At 42.4% G+C, this 15,986-nt stretch overlaps 1 protein-coding gene across 1 annotated transcript in view; it reads left to right on the top strand.

Moving 5' to 3' along the window:
• Positions 1–15,986, top strand: part of tenm4 (teneurin transmembrane protein 4) — a 319,789-nt gene that overhangs the window by 60,910 nt on the left and 242,893 nt on the right. The gene's annotated exons all lie outside the window — the stretch shown is intronic.

Raw genomic sequence — 15,986 nt, 5'->3', positions numbered from 1 at the left:
AATACATTTGCCTCTACATCAAATGCAAAGCAGTCTATTGAGCGCTACAGGGATCTATTTTTGTAGGGAGCTCTTATTGTAGGCCACCCTGGGCTCCCGTCACCGAATTTTTGGGAAGAAATTTAAAAAAAAGGGACCTGTAGCAAACCAAGACTTGTGATTTTCACAAGATAATTTCCAGAAATCAACACATTTTGAAGTTGAACAGATTAAAAAGTCACATTTTCAGTATTAACCACAGACCTAGCTTTCTGCATGAATTGAAAACCCTGGCGGTAAGCTGAAAACAACAACAACAACAACAACACTGAGATCTGGCTTTGGAACCCATTTTGGACTCAATTCTGGGTGTTAGGACTACAAACAGTAATCATGTATTGTTGCACGCCTGCTGCTCTTGTCGCAGTGTTTATCTGTGTCGTGTGGATTGTGGCTTCTTGGCAAGGGCTTGGCAGGTGGCTCTTGGTGACATCAGTCCTTGGAGAAAGGGGGTATAGGGGTGTGGGGGTGGGGGGGTTGGCAGCTTTACTGGCTCCATTTTCACGTGACTTGGTGTTTCTAATTTGGCCCCAGGGGCCCAATGCAGCATAGAAGGTCACGTCCGCTCTGGGAATATGTCACAATGAGACATGTCAAGTGTAAGGGCCCGCGTTTAAAGCTTGTGTGGGCAGAGCAAGGGGGAAAAAAAGCCAGAAAATAAAAGCTTTGTTGGAGGTATTGTCATTCAAATTGTATAGACCATTGTTAGTGCACAGCCCATGATTTTAAGGAATTGTGTTTGAAAGAGGAAATGCTTTTTGAACCGTCGGCTCGGTTTCCCTCAGCCATTCTCTGCCGATAAACTGACCTGCAGTGTAATAATTACTTGGATAGCCAATGTGACTGCTAAACAAGAAACGCCTTTGCCAAGAAAAGACAGAACAGTGGAGGTAGAGAGACAGGTTTTCTATGTTAACACAGGCCTTAATCATTTAGCCTCAACTTTTTTGTTTTTTGTGTATTTTGGCAAAATAAACCACATCATGTCGGGCGGGAGGGGGTGGGGGCGGTGGGGACTAATCTGAGCTCCCCGGTTGCAGTGGAAAGTGAAGCCCCACATCATGCATATTCACTGGCAGATTTACGACGCCGTTATACCCAGCATCCTTCAGAGATAGAGGAACTCATCACGGACCCAGCGGCAAAAGATTCTAATTGCCCCTGCAGGCCCCGCGGCCTCGGCGCATGCCATTGTGAATAGTTTTGCATTTCAGAGCGTGTCACATTATGTATTAGCTTCTTATTATAACCGACAGAAATGACTGTTGGAAGTGGATGACTCGGGCAGAGAACACTGCACCCCGCATCTGCTTGATCAGATCTGAGTCGCCACGGGGACGTGATTTTTGGTTGCCGTTGTACATAATTAAAGAGGATGTCCCTGGATGGGTGTTTTGGGGGTATATGTACTTATTGTCACGCACTGTACTGCTCATTTCACGTGTTTTAACCCTTTAAGACCGGGTAGGGAACGCAACTGTGTCATTTGAAGACGTCTTTGGCTATCCAAAAATAGCAGATAGACAAATCTTAGCTTCTTGGGGTCCCTGGATCCAAATGTTTTCAGATGGGGGTCTGTGGCCAAATACATAATTTTGGGAGGTCCTTCACATGAAAAAGTTTGAGCACCACTGATATTATATAGCAACATACGTATTTTTTTCTTCCAAAAAACTGATTTAGAAGACATTTGTAGAATCCCCAGAAGCAATAAGATTTGAGTAATAAAAAATTAAAAACATATACATATATTAAAATATTTGCACGAATGTTCACGATTTTTCAAAATAAAAATAGCAGATCTACAAGCTCATAGCGCGGCACTGTTTGTGCCGATTGTGGATCTGCAAAAGTAGCAGATCTACAAGCTCGAGCTTATGGATCAGCTATTTTGGAAACATTTTGGAAGTGTAATAAGTGAAAATGGTTACGTCTCCATAAATATTTAACCGACGAAAGGTATTGATATGAGCTTGTGACTAAATACATCGGATCCACTGGAACACAGGTTCCTTTTTCCTGAAAAGTAGCGCTGTTGGACATAAAAGCTTTCCGCCCGACAGCGACGGAATGTTAAAACAAGCCTCAGTGGGTAGGATGTGTCTGTGGAAATACCAACACCCCCCCCCCCCCATAATGCAATTGTGAGTGTCTTTTTATTCCAGGCGTCCAAGCAGAAAAAGCACTTGCATTCAGCATTTAATTCAGTAATGGCTAATAACATACAATTTATATATGGCGAGTTAATTAAAATCCATCGAGCTGCCTTGCTTGTGTGTGCTTTAATCTCTTTAAATCAACAAACCATTTACTTTGCTGCTTTAATGTATTCAAGCCGCCGGGTACTTCTACCCTCTCTGCTCATGTGACTTCGTTGACCAGGCCGCTCTAATGTATGCACGCAATGCAAATGAGGGAATCGTTTTTGAAAGCGATAATTTCTCCATGATGTTTCACTGGTCTACTGTACTGGCGTGCCTTTTACGATAGACCTTTAGGGTGCATGGCGCATTGACGCCTGGTACATTTCTGGCCCACAACATGCTATTTGTTTCATTCCTTTAATAAATGAAATTGCATTGCCATGCAATGCATTGAACATTCTTGTTCTCTCAGTGGCATTTTGCCCCTGCTGATAGTCTGGTAATTAGTTTGTGTGTGTGTGTGTAATTATCAAAATAAAAAAGAGAGCACTTAAGTTCTACAACCACCTAAAAGAAAGCGACCTAGATGCACTCCATAACAAGGCACTCACACACAGCGAAACCCTAGAGAGATGCCCCCTCAGCCAGCTGGCCCTGGAACTCCGGGCACAAACACAAACAGAGCCACGAGATAGAAAACCCATTGGACTAAACCAAATTATAAAACAGCAAAAGGAAAACTACCTGACACACTGGAAAGAAGCAACACAAAAGCAGAGTAAACTAGAATGCTATCTGGCCCTAAACAGAGAATACGCAGTGGCAGAATACCTGAGCACCGTGACTGACCCAAAACAAAGAAAAATATTAACTAGGTACAGACTCAGTGAGCACAGTCTTGCGATCGAGAAAGGTCGTCACAGGCAGACCTGTATCCCGAGAGAAGACAGACTATGCACCCACTGCACACAAAATGAAGTGGAAACCGAGCTACACTTCCTAACCGTCTGTCCATTGTACCAAGACATCAGAGACACATACTTCCCACAGATTACAACCACACACGGAGATTTTGAAAACATGACCAATGACAAAAAACTCCCATATCTGCTGGGCGAAGTACAACAATGTGCAAACACAGCAGCAAGATTCGTGAGTTGCTGTGATAGGAAAAGGATATCAAACGGAACACAACCACCCTAAAGACTAATCATTGTCTATATTCCGGCACTATACCTGCACCCAGTGATCTTTGCACATAGAAATTGATCTATTGAAGATTCTGACTTTCAAATGTACAAATTGTGTGTGTGTGTGTGTGTGTGTGTGTGTGTGTGTGTGTGTGTGTGTGTGTGTGCGTGTGCGTGTGCGTGTGCGTGTGTGTGTGTGTGTGGGCGGGCGGGCAAGTCTGTGGGCTTTTGTTTTCTTCATATGCGAAGATGAACGCATGAGATCTACATTTGTATGCGTGTGCATGCTCAGCGGGACATTCTTGGAATGTATGTACAGTATGTGTGTGTGGTGTGGTGTGTATGCATCGTATCAACCACACACACTGCCTCTGGTCCCCCGGGGGGACCTCCCTCGGGGTAGTTCTTCTACATGTAGCTGCTGAGTCACACAGCTCTCGTGTCTGTGCATAGGCTGATCATGGCACCACGCAGCCCAGCCCGCAGGGTGCAGGAGACAGTGCTAGCTGTATGCTTTCTTCCCTGCGGGCTTCAGATGTGTGCTGTGAACCCGCCTTTCTCTCACCATCACCATCACCACCACCGTGGCTCTCATATCACATCTCCTTCTCATGACCACATGAACCCAACGTCCCTACTCTGGCCATGTCATCATAATAGGCGAACGTTTGGCGAAAACAGACATACAGTTGAAATAGCAGATCTACAAGCTCACAAGATAAACCAGTGGGGGGGGGGGGGGGGTCATCGGTAACAGGGGCTATATGGGTGAATTGAGAATTGGCATTATGACGGTTGAGTTATTAATTGCTGTAACTTAAGCACATGGATGCCAACGTTTAGCAAAAATAGCCGATCTTCAAGCTCACAACGTGTCGCGTTGCGATGTGCTGTGAACTTCGGCTGTTTTCGGCAAAGAGATTTGATGTAGAGAGAAAAAGGAGGAGACCAAGTACAGATCCCTGGGGGACCCCAGTCAATGATGTATAAAGGGTTTAAGTGGGTTTTAACCATGAGAAACTGCAGTGCTGCTGACGATGCACGGAAGGAAGCCAGCGCGGAGAGGTCTCGCTGCTATTCACGGGTGCCGCAACCTGCCGAGATTAATAATGCAACGCGGGGGCCTGCACTTGGACTTACGCCGTGGCGCTTTAGAACGACAAAATGGAATTAGTTCCAGAGAGCTGTTGGGGGTTGGCTGTACGGCTGTGCGCTCTTAGCCGCTTGCACCTCACGGGAGATCTGCACACACTATTGATCGGGGAGATATATTTAGCTGTGCTTTGATCTTGCTCTAACATGGGCTTTGAGGATGTAAGATGGTCCCTTCACGACGCGTTAGCAGTCAGCTATTACAAGCAAAGCAATCCTATTTGAATTCGTCGTGTGGTCTCTTTAATTTTTGAAACATTGTCTTCTATTAAATATGAGCGCACATGAGCCAATGGTGCAGCATTGATAGGTGTGATGTTTCTAGCCTGGAAACCGGACGAATCTGCCTGTGCAAAAAAACAGAAAAAGCCCTCTGCAGATTATTCTAGCCCTGCTCGGTTGTGATTGGATTTAGCTGCCCCTGAAGTTGTGGGGCACCAATCAGGGCCCAGTATGTAAATATGGGGCGGGTTGCCTCTGGTTTATCACCAGAGGCTTTTTTTTTTTCGCTGCTTGGAAATGCAGGTTCCACAGAGTGGTTCCAGACTAATATCTACCCAGTGATATTAGTCTGGCCATGCCAGGCTATGATGTTTCATGTTGGTCTTCACATGATCCATTTTGGTTTCCATATTACTCTCGCTTACTCAATCTGGATAACGTATACTGTAAGCATAGGGCAAACATAGAGATTTTGAAGGAAATCTTACTCCACTACCTCTTGATCTTTTTAACTTTGCCCCCGTGTCAGCTCACAAGCAACGAGTGAGTTTAGTAGAATGTCCAACTATTATTTAATTGCTTCATTTTAAAAACACGTGGTTTTCAGTAATGGACAGTAATTGCCTGTTGGGGTGGATTTGAGCAGAGTCGTTGTCACCATGCTAACGTCTTGCACAGAGGGAAAGTCCACTACTTTCCTGTGACTGTAATTATATCTTCATACATTAATGTGTGTTTTAACCCATTAAGACCTGAGGCGATTCTTTAAAAAAATCTAAATCCTAACAGTTTTTTGAAAAAAAAAAAAAAAAAAAAAATCACGATTTTTCAAAAATAGCAGATCTACAAGCTCGTAGCGCGGCACTCGGTGCCGCGCTATGAGCTTGTATATCTGCTATTTTTGAATAGCCAAAGGCATCTAAAGTGACACAGAAGCGTTCCAGGTATCAATGGGTTAACAAGACCACATTGTGTGGATGAAAAATTATAATGATTTGGTTCTGGCTGAAGGGGGTATAGGAGAGGTATTAAAGGATAATTCTGTCAAATCTTCTACTTGGGCTCTATTTGAATAGTAACATGACTAATGTACATGTCAGTCAGTGCCGATCATAAAGTTTAAATTGTCACTAACTTTGGTGTGGGATTTGCTACCACTCAAGTCTGATTCATGCACACGCACGCACATACGCACACACGCACACACACACACTAATGTTAATGCCATGGGGCATCCACCCCCTGGATGAGTCGATCACAATGCACGGTCGGCAACATGTCACAGTTAAACTTTGCAAACGTTTTTAAAAAGGGGCGAGAATTGAAAATCCTCTGCCTAACGGTTGAGTTGTAAGGATCCGTTTGATGCTTTTTGAACTGCTCTTCCAGTTTGGTCTCACCAGCTAACCCTAGACAAGGCCGGAATTATCCTTGAAGCTGGGCTGAGTCTGATGAAAGATTTAGTTGCTTTTCTTTTTTATCTCTGAGATGCAACGTGATCTGTAGTCCAGAGCTTTTTGCACAACACCAGAATGTCTAATCTAGGAGGCTATCTGGAACCCCTTTCCCTCTGGTTCCAGAAAGTGCAGTCTCGCGTGATCTATTCTAAAGATTGTGTCAGTGCCTTTAATGTCTTGACACTATATGTAATCCACTGGACAGATGTGGAAGGCGCTTTCTGTTGAAGTAAGAAAGATAAATAAAAAAAACACAATGCATCCATTTACTAATGGTTTGGAGGCCCACGTAAAATAAAATACTTGAAGATGAGTGATGGTATAGTTTCTCTATTCAGTTACGATTTTTTCCCCCTCCTGCATGATTAAACAGAAGCCATCAATCAGCATTTTAACCTTCAAGGCACGTAGCGGCTAATGTGCTGATGTGATCATGCTTTTAGCTGGGGTAGGAGCATTATGTATTGATGTGCAGTTGTCAGATGAAAGTGGCTAGACTGCATGCCTCGTTTCAGCAACAGGGTTCATCTTCATTGTTAACGTGAATCAGTCTGCAGCGGTATTCTTTTATACATTATTGAATACGAATGTGTATGTTTGTGTGTTGGTGTGAGATGTTGCTCCAAGGTGTTGTTGTGAGAAAGTGTTACGACATCATGACATAAACTTGCTCTCATCCGAAAGTGTAAACTCCATATTGAGGATGGCTCCGGTTATTCCCGTGACACCTATATATATCAGCTGTCACGTGCAATGTGTCAACACTTAGCGACCTTTGAACTGCTGAAAGACAGAGGTTAAGGGCTCCGAGGGTGGAGGGGAGGCTCGGTAACTGAAGTCTTTGAAGGCAGTGTGGTTGGCTGTCTGTAAAGGAAGGGTGTTCCTCTGAGAAATGCTACCTGTACGTTTACAGCCAAAGGTAATGACCAAAAGGTTGTGCCGCGTTGGAGGAAAGGCTATTCTCTGTGAGGTTTCTCAACTGGAGTGTTGATTACTTCAGACTACAGCCCGACCCATGCCTGCTTTTGGGGTTCGATGATCATCCCGATTTTGGAGAGTCCTAGACTACCGAGTACTGATGTTTTGACCCATATTTTGTCCCCAAAAAAGTGCAGCATTCTCTAATAAATTTGGAGAACATTTGACTTTTGCATTTAAAAAAAAAAAATAACACAGGGTAACACAAATATATTTTTATTTAACAACTTTAGTCCTTAACCACTTAAACCCTATATGGTTGACCGAAGTCCCTCAGGGCTCTATACTAGTGTATTTTCAGTTTTCTGTTACTGTGGGGAAAGCATAGCCGATCGACAAGCTCACAACGCGTCGCGCTGCGACACGTTGTGAGCTTGTCGATCTGCTATTTTCTGTGACAGCCTTTCCCACAATAAGGATGCTGGGGTTAAAGTAGTAAATCCTAAAAATATCCTGGAAAGTGGTAAAAAAAAACAAAAAACGGTGGGACACATTGGCTGCATAATTGCCTATACCGATGTCGTAAAAATAAATAAAAAAAAGGCTGATAGATTGACCAAGCCAATATCTACTTCAGACGGCCAGTGTTGCAAAGTCTTCCATGACTTCTTCTTCATTCCTATTATCTTCTGTTATTGTTGGCTCTGGTCATTCAGTATCTAACTAGCTGCCACACAGACGGATGACTATCCCTGAGAAAATGACCCCGCTGGCACTCAGTTATTCCTGCCAGGGCACCTGCATTGTGCCATTTTAATTACTCGCAGCGGGTCTGCGCGAATCTCCCCAAAAATGTAGCAATGTTTGTCTGTGCCAAATAATTGGCTGCTGCACCATCTAATATACAGAGGTGTCGAAGCAGCAATTTCTCGGAGAACTATAATCGTCATTATAGATCAGCGATGCGATGACAGATAGACGTTAAATAAAAACAAATATGTTGTTTAAGTCCTATATTCCAGTCCCTGCACCCACAATATGTCAGATTCTTCAACATGGTGAGATCTACGGTATTTTAGCCACATGAACCCTTCTGTCTCTATTCTGGTGCAAACATTTGGCTAAAATAGCAGATCTATATAAGCTTACAACGTGTAGCGTTGCGACGCATTATGAGCTTGTAGTTTGGCTTGTTTTTTCGGTGTAGATATTTAGTGTAGAGTGAAAACGGAGGGGGCCTAGTATAGGTCCTTGGGGAACTCCTATAGTGGTCAACAAACTATATGAAAAATGTGATATTCACCAAAACCCATCTCTCTAGCCTGTGTTACTCATAGATCTGATTTCAGAAAATGAAGACATACAGTATAACATACATTCTTGAATTGTATCTTGAAAGGACTTGTGACAACATGGAAGCAAAGTAATATCAATGTTTTGTCCTTAAAGGTTTAATGACATTCACTTTTACATCACATTCAAAGTCTTTGTCCTGGTCCTTCAAAAGTGTACAAAAAGTTTTAAGTGAAAATTCCATTCCAGTGATCAATGGCAGGTGTTTTTCTCTCACATTTCTAAAGCCTTTTCAACTGCAATGAAAAAAGAAATCTTTGCCTGCGGGTGTCGCTGGTGAGGGATTTTGCCTGTCAATCATCGCCTCTGCTCCGCCCCCCCCCAAAGGAAAGGATAGGGGAGGGGAGGGGCGAGGAGGAGAGTGGGCGGGATTATTCGACAGTGACCTCACTGTCGAAGGGCCAAGCTCAGATTACTTTTCAGCCTAATTATTCAGAAAACCCCAGACCACAGAAAATCCACTGAATGTTTTAAGTTCAGGTTTTTTGGGTGTAATTGAGGTCATAAAACCCCAAATAAAACATTGAAAATAAAAAAAGTGAAAATGAATGTCATAGAACCTTTAACACCTTTACCGCCGGGCCCGTAGTTCTACGGGCCGTTAAATCCAACGGTTAAGCGCCGAGCCCGTAGTCCTACGGGCTGCGGTCTTTTCGCGCATGCGCGGTCCGGGTGCACTTTCGGATTTTTTTTGATCCACTTCCGTTACCGGTTTGATGACAGGAAATAGAATTATTTGGGATCCGGTTTCGACGATCACGCCCGCTCCCATTCTACAGACGAAACTGAAACTCAATTCTCTTCCTGTAGTTTTTTCTCCTCGCATTTCACTGTTTAACGTAATCCGCTCTAACTACAGTCATGGAAGTCCGTTTGACATGCGGTCTTCACTGGGAGATACAGGGAGATCTCGCGGATGTAAACAGACCGTTCACGGCTCAATCTTAAGGATTTTAACAAGATCTATGGCGACATGAAAAAAACAAAAAAACAACAAAAACACCTTGGCACTGGTGAGTACATTATGAGATTAACCTCTGGCGGTGGATGTGTTAAACATCATATACAGTACACTCTTCTAAAACATGTGATCACTCAACTCTTAATAGGTTACTGTGCGATATTCAAGGAGCCACGAGAGTAGACTTCTGTGCTTGATACAGGAAGGAACCTTCATCTTTCAGCTTAAAAAGAACGGACACAGCAATAGCACTGCCGCCGGCTGCCACACCCTCCCGAAGTGAACATGCTGATTTTTTCTTTGATACGCGCTCCACATTTAAGATGCATTTTAATTTCCTCTTGTCCTTTGAACCATCTCCCCGGAGTCCTGCCACCGCTGTATTAGGAACTCGCTCAGAGTGGAGTGAAATCAGACTTCCAATTAGACGAGACGTTTCCTGTATTACAGGGGCTGGATTCATTAGGGCATGTTTTACAGCAGTGTGGTAGCACCACAGGGATGGGGTTTCTCAAAGTGACCTTGGAGGAACAATGGCCAACACTGCACACGTGCACACTCAGCCGCACAGGGCGCACACGCACACACGCACGTGCGTGACTGTGCGTGCGCACACACACACGTACACACACACGCGCACACACACGCGCACACGCGCGCACGCACGCAGGCACGCACCCAACAGGCAGGGCACATGTAATATTGATACAATGGGAAAATGCTTTGATAGACAAATCAATTATTATTTATTTAAATATGCACAATTAATGCCTCTCTGAGGTTTGCATGTGTCCGATAATGTTATTATAATAAACATTCCAGTCTTTGACAGCAACAAAGAGAATGCGTTGGTTTCCCCAGGGTACTGAAGGGAAGACTTTGTGTCCTTCATGACACAATACACTCAATAGGGTAAATCAGCACTTTCTGCTGTATATAGCTTGTTTATTGTGGCCTGCACATTTAATTGGTTGAGCTATATTCTATTATTGGAGATATTTCAGATAGCTATATATATTTAATTGTGTTTCGTTTTGATAAGTTGAAAGTCATACTTCGAAAGCTGCATTTACAGATGCTCTGAGAGGACATTTTTCAAGTGGTTTTGGTACAATTTAGACGAGATAACTTAAAAATGTATCTCTGGGGGAGGTTGCGGTCAGTTCTTCTAACACCTCAATTTTCTCCAATCAGAATCATGTTGAAGGGATTGGATCGGATTTGGACGTTTAATTTTCATGTGCATTTTGAGTTGAGATCCACATGCTTCAGTGCACATCTGCAGTAGTCAAAAGCTGACCCGACATCCCATAATGTTGAACTTCCTGAGCCACTTTCATAAACCCCCAATTACGACACACTGTGAAGACTTAGCTTCAACCAAGCGTACAGTAGATGGTTCTGATTGGTCTGTGCACCGTTCAGTCCATGTGGGCAAGGCGGGGGGGAGGAGGTTTTTGTTAACCACTTAAACCCTCTAGTCCAGGGGTCTTCAACGTTTTTCAGCCCAAGGACCCCCTATCTGAGAGAGAGATGAATCAGGGACCCCCACTACATATTGTATAACATTTTGTTGCAGATTAAACTTTTTCATAGATTTCAGATAGCTTCATAGACTTGTTTGACAGAACTATCATCATGGTATGGTTGATTCACGTTAATTTGTATTTTCTGACGTTTAACCACTTAAACCGTCAATACTTAGTAAACTTGACCTTGCTTTCACTCTGTACTTAGGCTGCTCTTTTTCCCCTCTCTTTGCCGAAAATAGCCGATCTACAAGCTCACAACGCCTTGTGCTGCGAGGCGTTTTTTAAAGTTCTCCTAAGAAAAAGGATGCTAGGGTTCAAGTGGTTTATGTAAAAAGATTATCCTATCACACAAAGATTTGGCGGACCCCTTGTAGTAGCTCTGAGGACCCCCCAGGGGTCCCAGACCCCCTGTTGAAGACCCCTGCTCTAGTCTAAATGAAACAGACTTGGAGTTACAACTTTACTCAGACCACTTCTTTCCGTCTACACTAAATCTCTTTGCCAAAAATAGCCAAACTGCAAGTTTTGAGCTTGTAGATCGGCTATTTTTTGGCAAATGTCCCCCCCCCCCCCCCCCAGAATAGGCATGCTGGGGTTCAAGTCCTGCAGGGGAATTTCAGTTTCGGCTTCACCCAGCTGATGGCCTGCTCAGATGGTCATGATGAGCGCTCGGTGGGGAGCTGTTAGTGGATAAGTGTCCTGCTCAGAGACACTTTGACACGTAGACCTGGGTGGGCCCGGTAGGCGAACCGGTGACCTTCTGATTACCAGACGGCCACTCTACACACTAAGGTACGGCCCTCATTAACGAGCTCGAACAACAAAATGCCATAATAACGAGCTCCTGTGTGCACTGCAAGGTCAGTAGGTAGCTGCCATGCAGTGGTGGAAAGTAACTAAGTACATTTACTTAAGTACTGTACTTAAGTACAATTTTGAGGTATTTGTACTTTACTTGAGTATTTCCAATTTCCAATACTTTTACTTCTACTCCACTACATCTCAGAGGCAAATATTGTATTTTACTCCACTACATATACTTGAAAACTTAGTTACTAGTTACTTTTCAGATCTAAATTATGATATAATGAAACATACATTAACCACTTTAAACCTATTTTAAACCTAGGCTATTTGAAAATAGCAGATCTACAAGCTCACAACGCGTCGCATCGCGACGCGTTGTGAGCTTGTAGATCGGCTATTTTCAAATATTTTGTACTTTTACTTTTGGTACTTTAAGTACATTTTGATGCCAATACTTTTGTACTTTTACTCAAGTAAGTTTTTTATTCTGGACTTTTACTTGTAACAGAGTATTTTTATATTGCAGTATTGGTACTTTTACTTAAGTATGGAATTTGAGTACTTTTTCCACCACTGCTGCCATGGCAGGCATGATTACAACATACAACTCTGCATCCCATTATTCCACACACGACTTGCTGCTTCAGCGAGCGGGTTTGATGGCACAATGCAACTCTAAACCCCAGTAAATCCAATACATAGTAACGCCACGCAATGCCATGGATGGCAGTAGAACCTGATGAAGCTGAAGGCAACTGCACATTTTTAATCATTTAAATTCACCCGTTTCCCAATCCATTTTCTTGCCCTTTGAGGCAAGCGCCAAGTGATCAATTTATTGTGACGTGTTATGAGCTTGTATATCGGCCGTTTTAGAGGGAATTTTCTGCTTAAATAGTGCCCAAGTGATTAACAAAATACTGTAAATGTATTATGTTATTCAGTTTTCATATCATAATATGGTTCAATGCCCACAAGCCCACCCATGGCAGCAACAAACCAGGAAAATCCCCTCCCCACCCGATGGCCAATCCAAGCCTGATCCCTTACCCCAGCCCCCTACATCCACCATGACAACAACTTGTGAGAAGTGCACAAACCTGAAAAACAGTGTCACTTTGAAAACCTTCTGCTCTGTTTCCATGTCAAAGACCCCCCAAATTAGCATGTACTCACATCTGAAATGATTTTGTGCCGGTGATGATACAAGACTTGTGTTGTAAAAAATTGGAGAAAAAAAAAGTTTCAACAGCTTTTGAAAATAGATGATCTACAGTACAAGATCACAACACGTCACATTGCGGGCGCGTTGTGAGCTTGTAGATAGCCAACTTGTATATAGGTCTGAAGTGGTTAATGTATTTTTTTAAATAATTATCAAAATCTACAAAGTGACTAAAGTTTTCAAATAATTGTAGTGGAGTAAAAAGTACAATATTTGCCTCTGAGATGTAGCAAAAGAATAGAAAATTGGAAATACTTAAAAAAAAATTGTAAAATAAAAAATAGCTAAAAACTGTACTTAAAGTAATCGAGTACATGCACTTATAGTTACTTACTTGCTTATTAGTTACTTTACACCACTGCCGAACTGATGCACAGGGTGCACATTTCAATGTCACGTTGAGTCTCTCTGATGACCGTAGGTTTGTTTTCACTACAGGCAGCACTCTGTGGGTTTGTCTATAGGAAATGTTGGCAAACTGAACAGCATTAGCTTTTTTTGCCAGAGCATTGTATTACCTAACAAATACATAATTATATCAAACAGAAATAAAATCCACTGTTTGTAAGTACCGTAGTGCTAATGACACTGAGCATGTAGTAAGGTTTTGAGATTGTAATGAATTCATATGTGTGAATTGTAAACGCATGCATATTCAATGAGAACTCTCAACAAACTGAAACTAAAATAAAATCCATAGTTTTTTAGTACTAATGACACTGAGCATGTAGTAAGGTTTTGAGATTGTAATGAATTAATATGGATACATTGTAAATGCATGCGTATTCAAAAAAAATCACACCCAGTGTGAAGAGAGTGGTGCCTTTCATGAGTTCATTTCATTAGTTACTTTTTACAGACTTTGATGACTTCAAAGTGTTTGTACTCATTATAAGTACTTTAAAATGTTTTTACTGATTTTTACGTGTTTTTACTCATTTTAACATCTTTTAAGTATTTTTACTCATTTTAAGTATTTTTACTCATTTTAAGTATTTTTACTCAGTTTAGGAACTTTAAAGTATCTTTTGTAATATTTAAGTATTTTTACTCATTTTAAGTATTTTTACTCACTGTAAGTATTTTTACTCAAAAGTGTGTGTGTGTGTGTGTGTGTGTACAATTAGTGTAACTGGTTGCATCTTTGTGTTGCAATCAGCCGCAGCTGTTGAGGCTGTGCTCAAACATACAGAGGGGTCACAGAGGGGTCGTGCTCATACGGACGGACACACAGACACACAGACACACAGACAAAGTCACTCCTTGGAGTGGCTAGCACCACTCAATAACTTGTAAACAACGTGAACAAAGACGTGTGTAAAAATACGAGCGAGCACTTTAAAAGCAGAAAGTATTAGGACTGACCACCCCAGTCCTCCCCTACACCTTGCAACGCTACACTGTAAGGTTCTATTACTGAAACCCAATGTGGCGTTTTTATTTTTCCTCACACTTAGTAAAGGCTCTTTGGCTCTCCAGGACAGTATTGTGCCTATGTAAAAAGAAGCTCTAAGCTGTGCTTGTGGTTCTACACACATTGCAAAGATTTCAAAGTAGACAGAGAGACCACAAGAATAGCTCAAGTGATAAGATTCAGTCTGAAATCCCATCCGTTGTTTTTTTTTTAAGGGGGAATGGACAGTCACTTCACTCCCTTATGTATTGCTTCCTTCATTGAGACAGACAGAAGGGAAGCTGAGAGGGAGACCATGTAGGAGAGACAGACAGCATGTAAGCTGGGAGAGAGACAGTGTAGGAGAGACAGACAGGATAGCTGTGAGGGAGACAGTGTAGGAGAGAGAGACAGTATGGAAGCTGAGGAGGGGGAGAGAGAGAGAGAGAGAGAGAGAGAGAGAGAGAGAGAGAGAGAGAGAGAGAGAGAGAGAGAGAGAGAGAGAGAGAGAGAGAGAGAGAGAGAGAGAGAGAGAGAGAGAGAGAGAGAGAGAGAGAGAGAGAGAGAGAGAGAGAGAGGAGAGAGAGAGAGAGAGAGAGTGTGTGTATGAGAGACAGACAGAAGGAGAGGCTGATTTACTAAGGCTAATTGCGCAATCAGTGCATGGGAACTGCACACATTCAGCTTTTGAAGTGCAGCTTAAAAGGTGCAGTGGACTGGTGGAAACTGGAGCCAACTTAAACTCAATAATAAAAAGAAAAGCTAAATTCAGTGAAATTGATTAAGTAACAGAACACTGAAACATTTTGGAGGAACGCAATGCAGCTCTGCACTGAGAGGAGCTGAATTTTGGGCAACTATTTGCTCATAAATAAAATCCATTAGGAGGTCACAAAAACAAAACTCCTGAAAAACAGATGATACGACCAGGATCCGGCCGGTGCCTTGTATTACAGATGACTTGAACATTCTTTGTGTGTTTTCCGATATACGCAGTGTGTTTCGAAATTGTTTAGTGTGTTGAATGTGGTTGTGGGGAAACATCTGTTTGAGGGCCATCAGACATTAACCTGGGCCAGCCGTAACAATGTGGGCTGTGATATTCCAGGTGTGATGCTATTGCACATTCTATTAATCCAGATGCCTAGGGTGGGAATGTTATGTGGGAGGTTCTAGTCATCTTTGGTTTCTCAGAGTCATGTGTAACTTCTTAATCTATTGGCTATATTTTTTATCATTTCTTAATTCTCTCAGTGTGTCTTTGAGACCTATTGTGTCGGCAATGTGTGTCTCTGTGCTGCATTTACTGTCATCTCCACCACAAGCTTCCTTTAGCCCATTAAAACAGTTTTCTGAAAAAAACGTATGTTTCTATATCAGTGGTGCTCCAACTTTTTCATGTCAAGGACCCCCAAAATGATATGTGAAATGTGAAATGATGAAATGTATTTGGCCGCCGACCCCCATCTAAATTTTTTTTGTTCCAGGGAACCCCCAGAAGCAAAGAATAGAGTTAAAAATGTTCGCTTTAAACAATATATATTCAAAGATTTGCACACATTTTCAAGATTTTTGAAAAATAGCAGATCTACA

This window comes from Gymnoscopelus braueri (genome assembly GCF_963280865.1).
Source record: "Gymnoscopelus braueri genome assembly, chromosome: 5".
Classification (NCBI taxonomy): Eukaryota; Metazoa; Chordata; class Actinopteri; order Myctophiformes; family Myctophidae; genus Gymnoscopelus; species Gymnoscopelus braueri.
The sequence above is the reverse complement of the archived record's forward strand: the minus strand, read 5'-3'. Positions and strand labels throughout refer to the sequence as shown.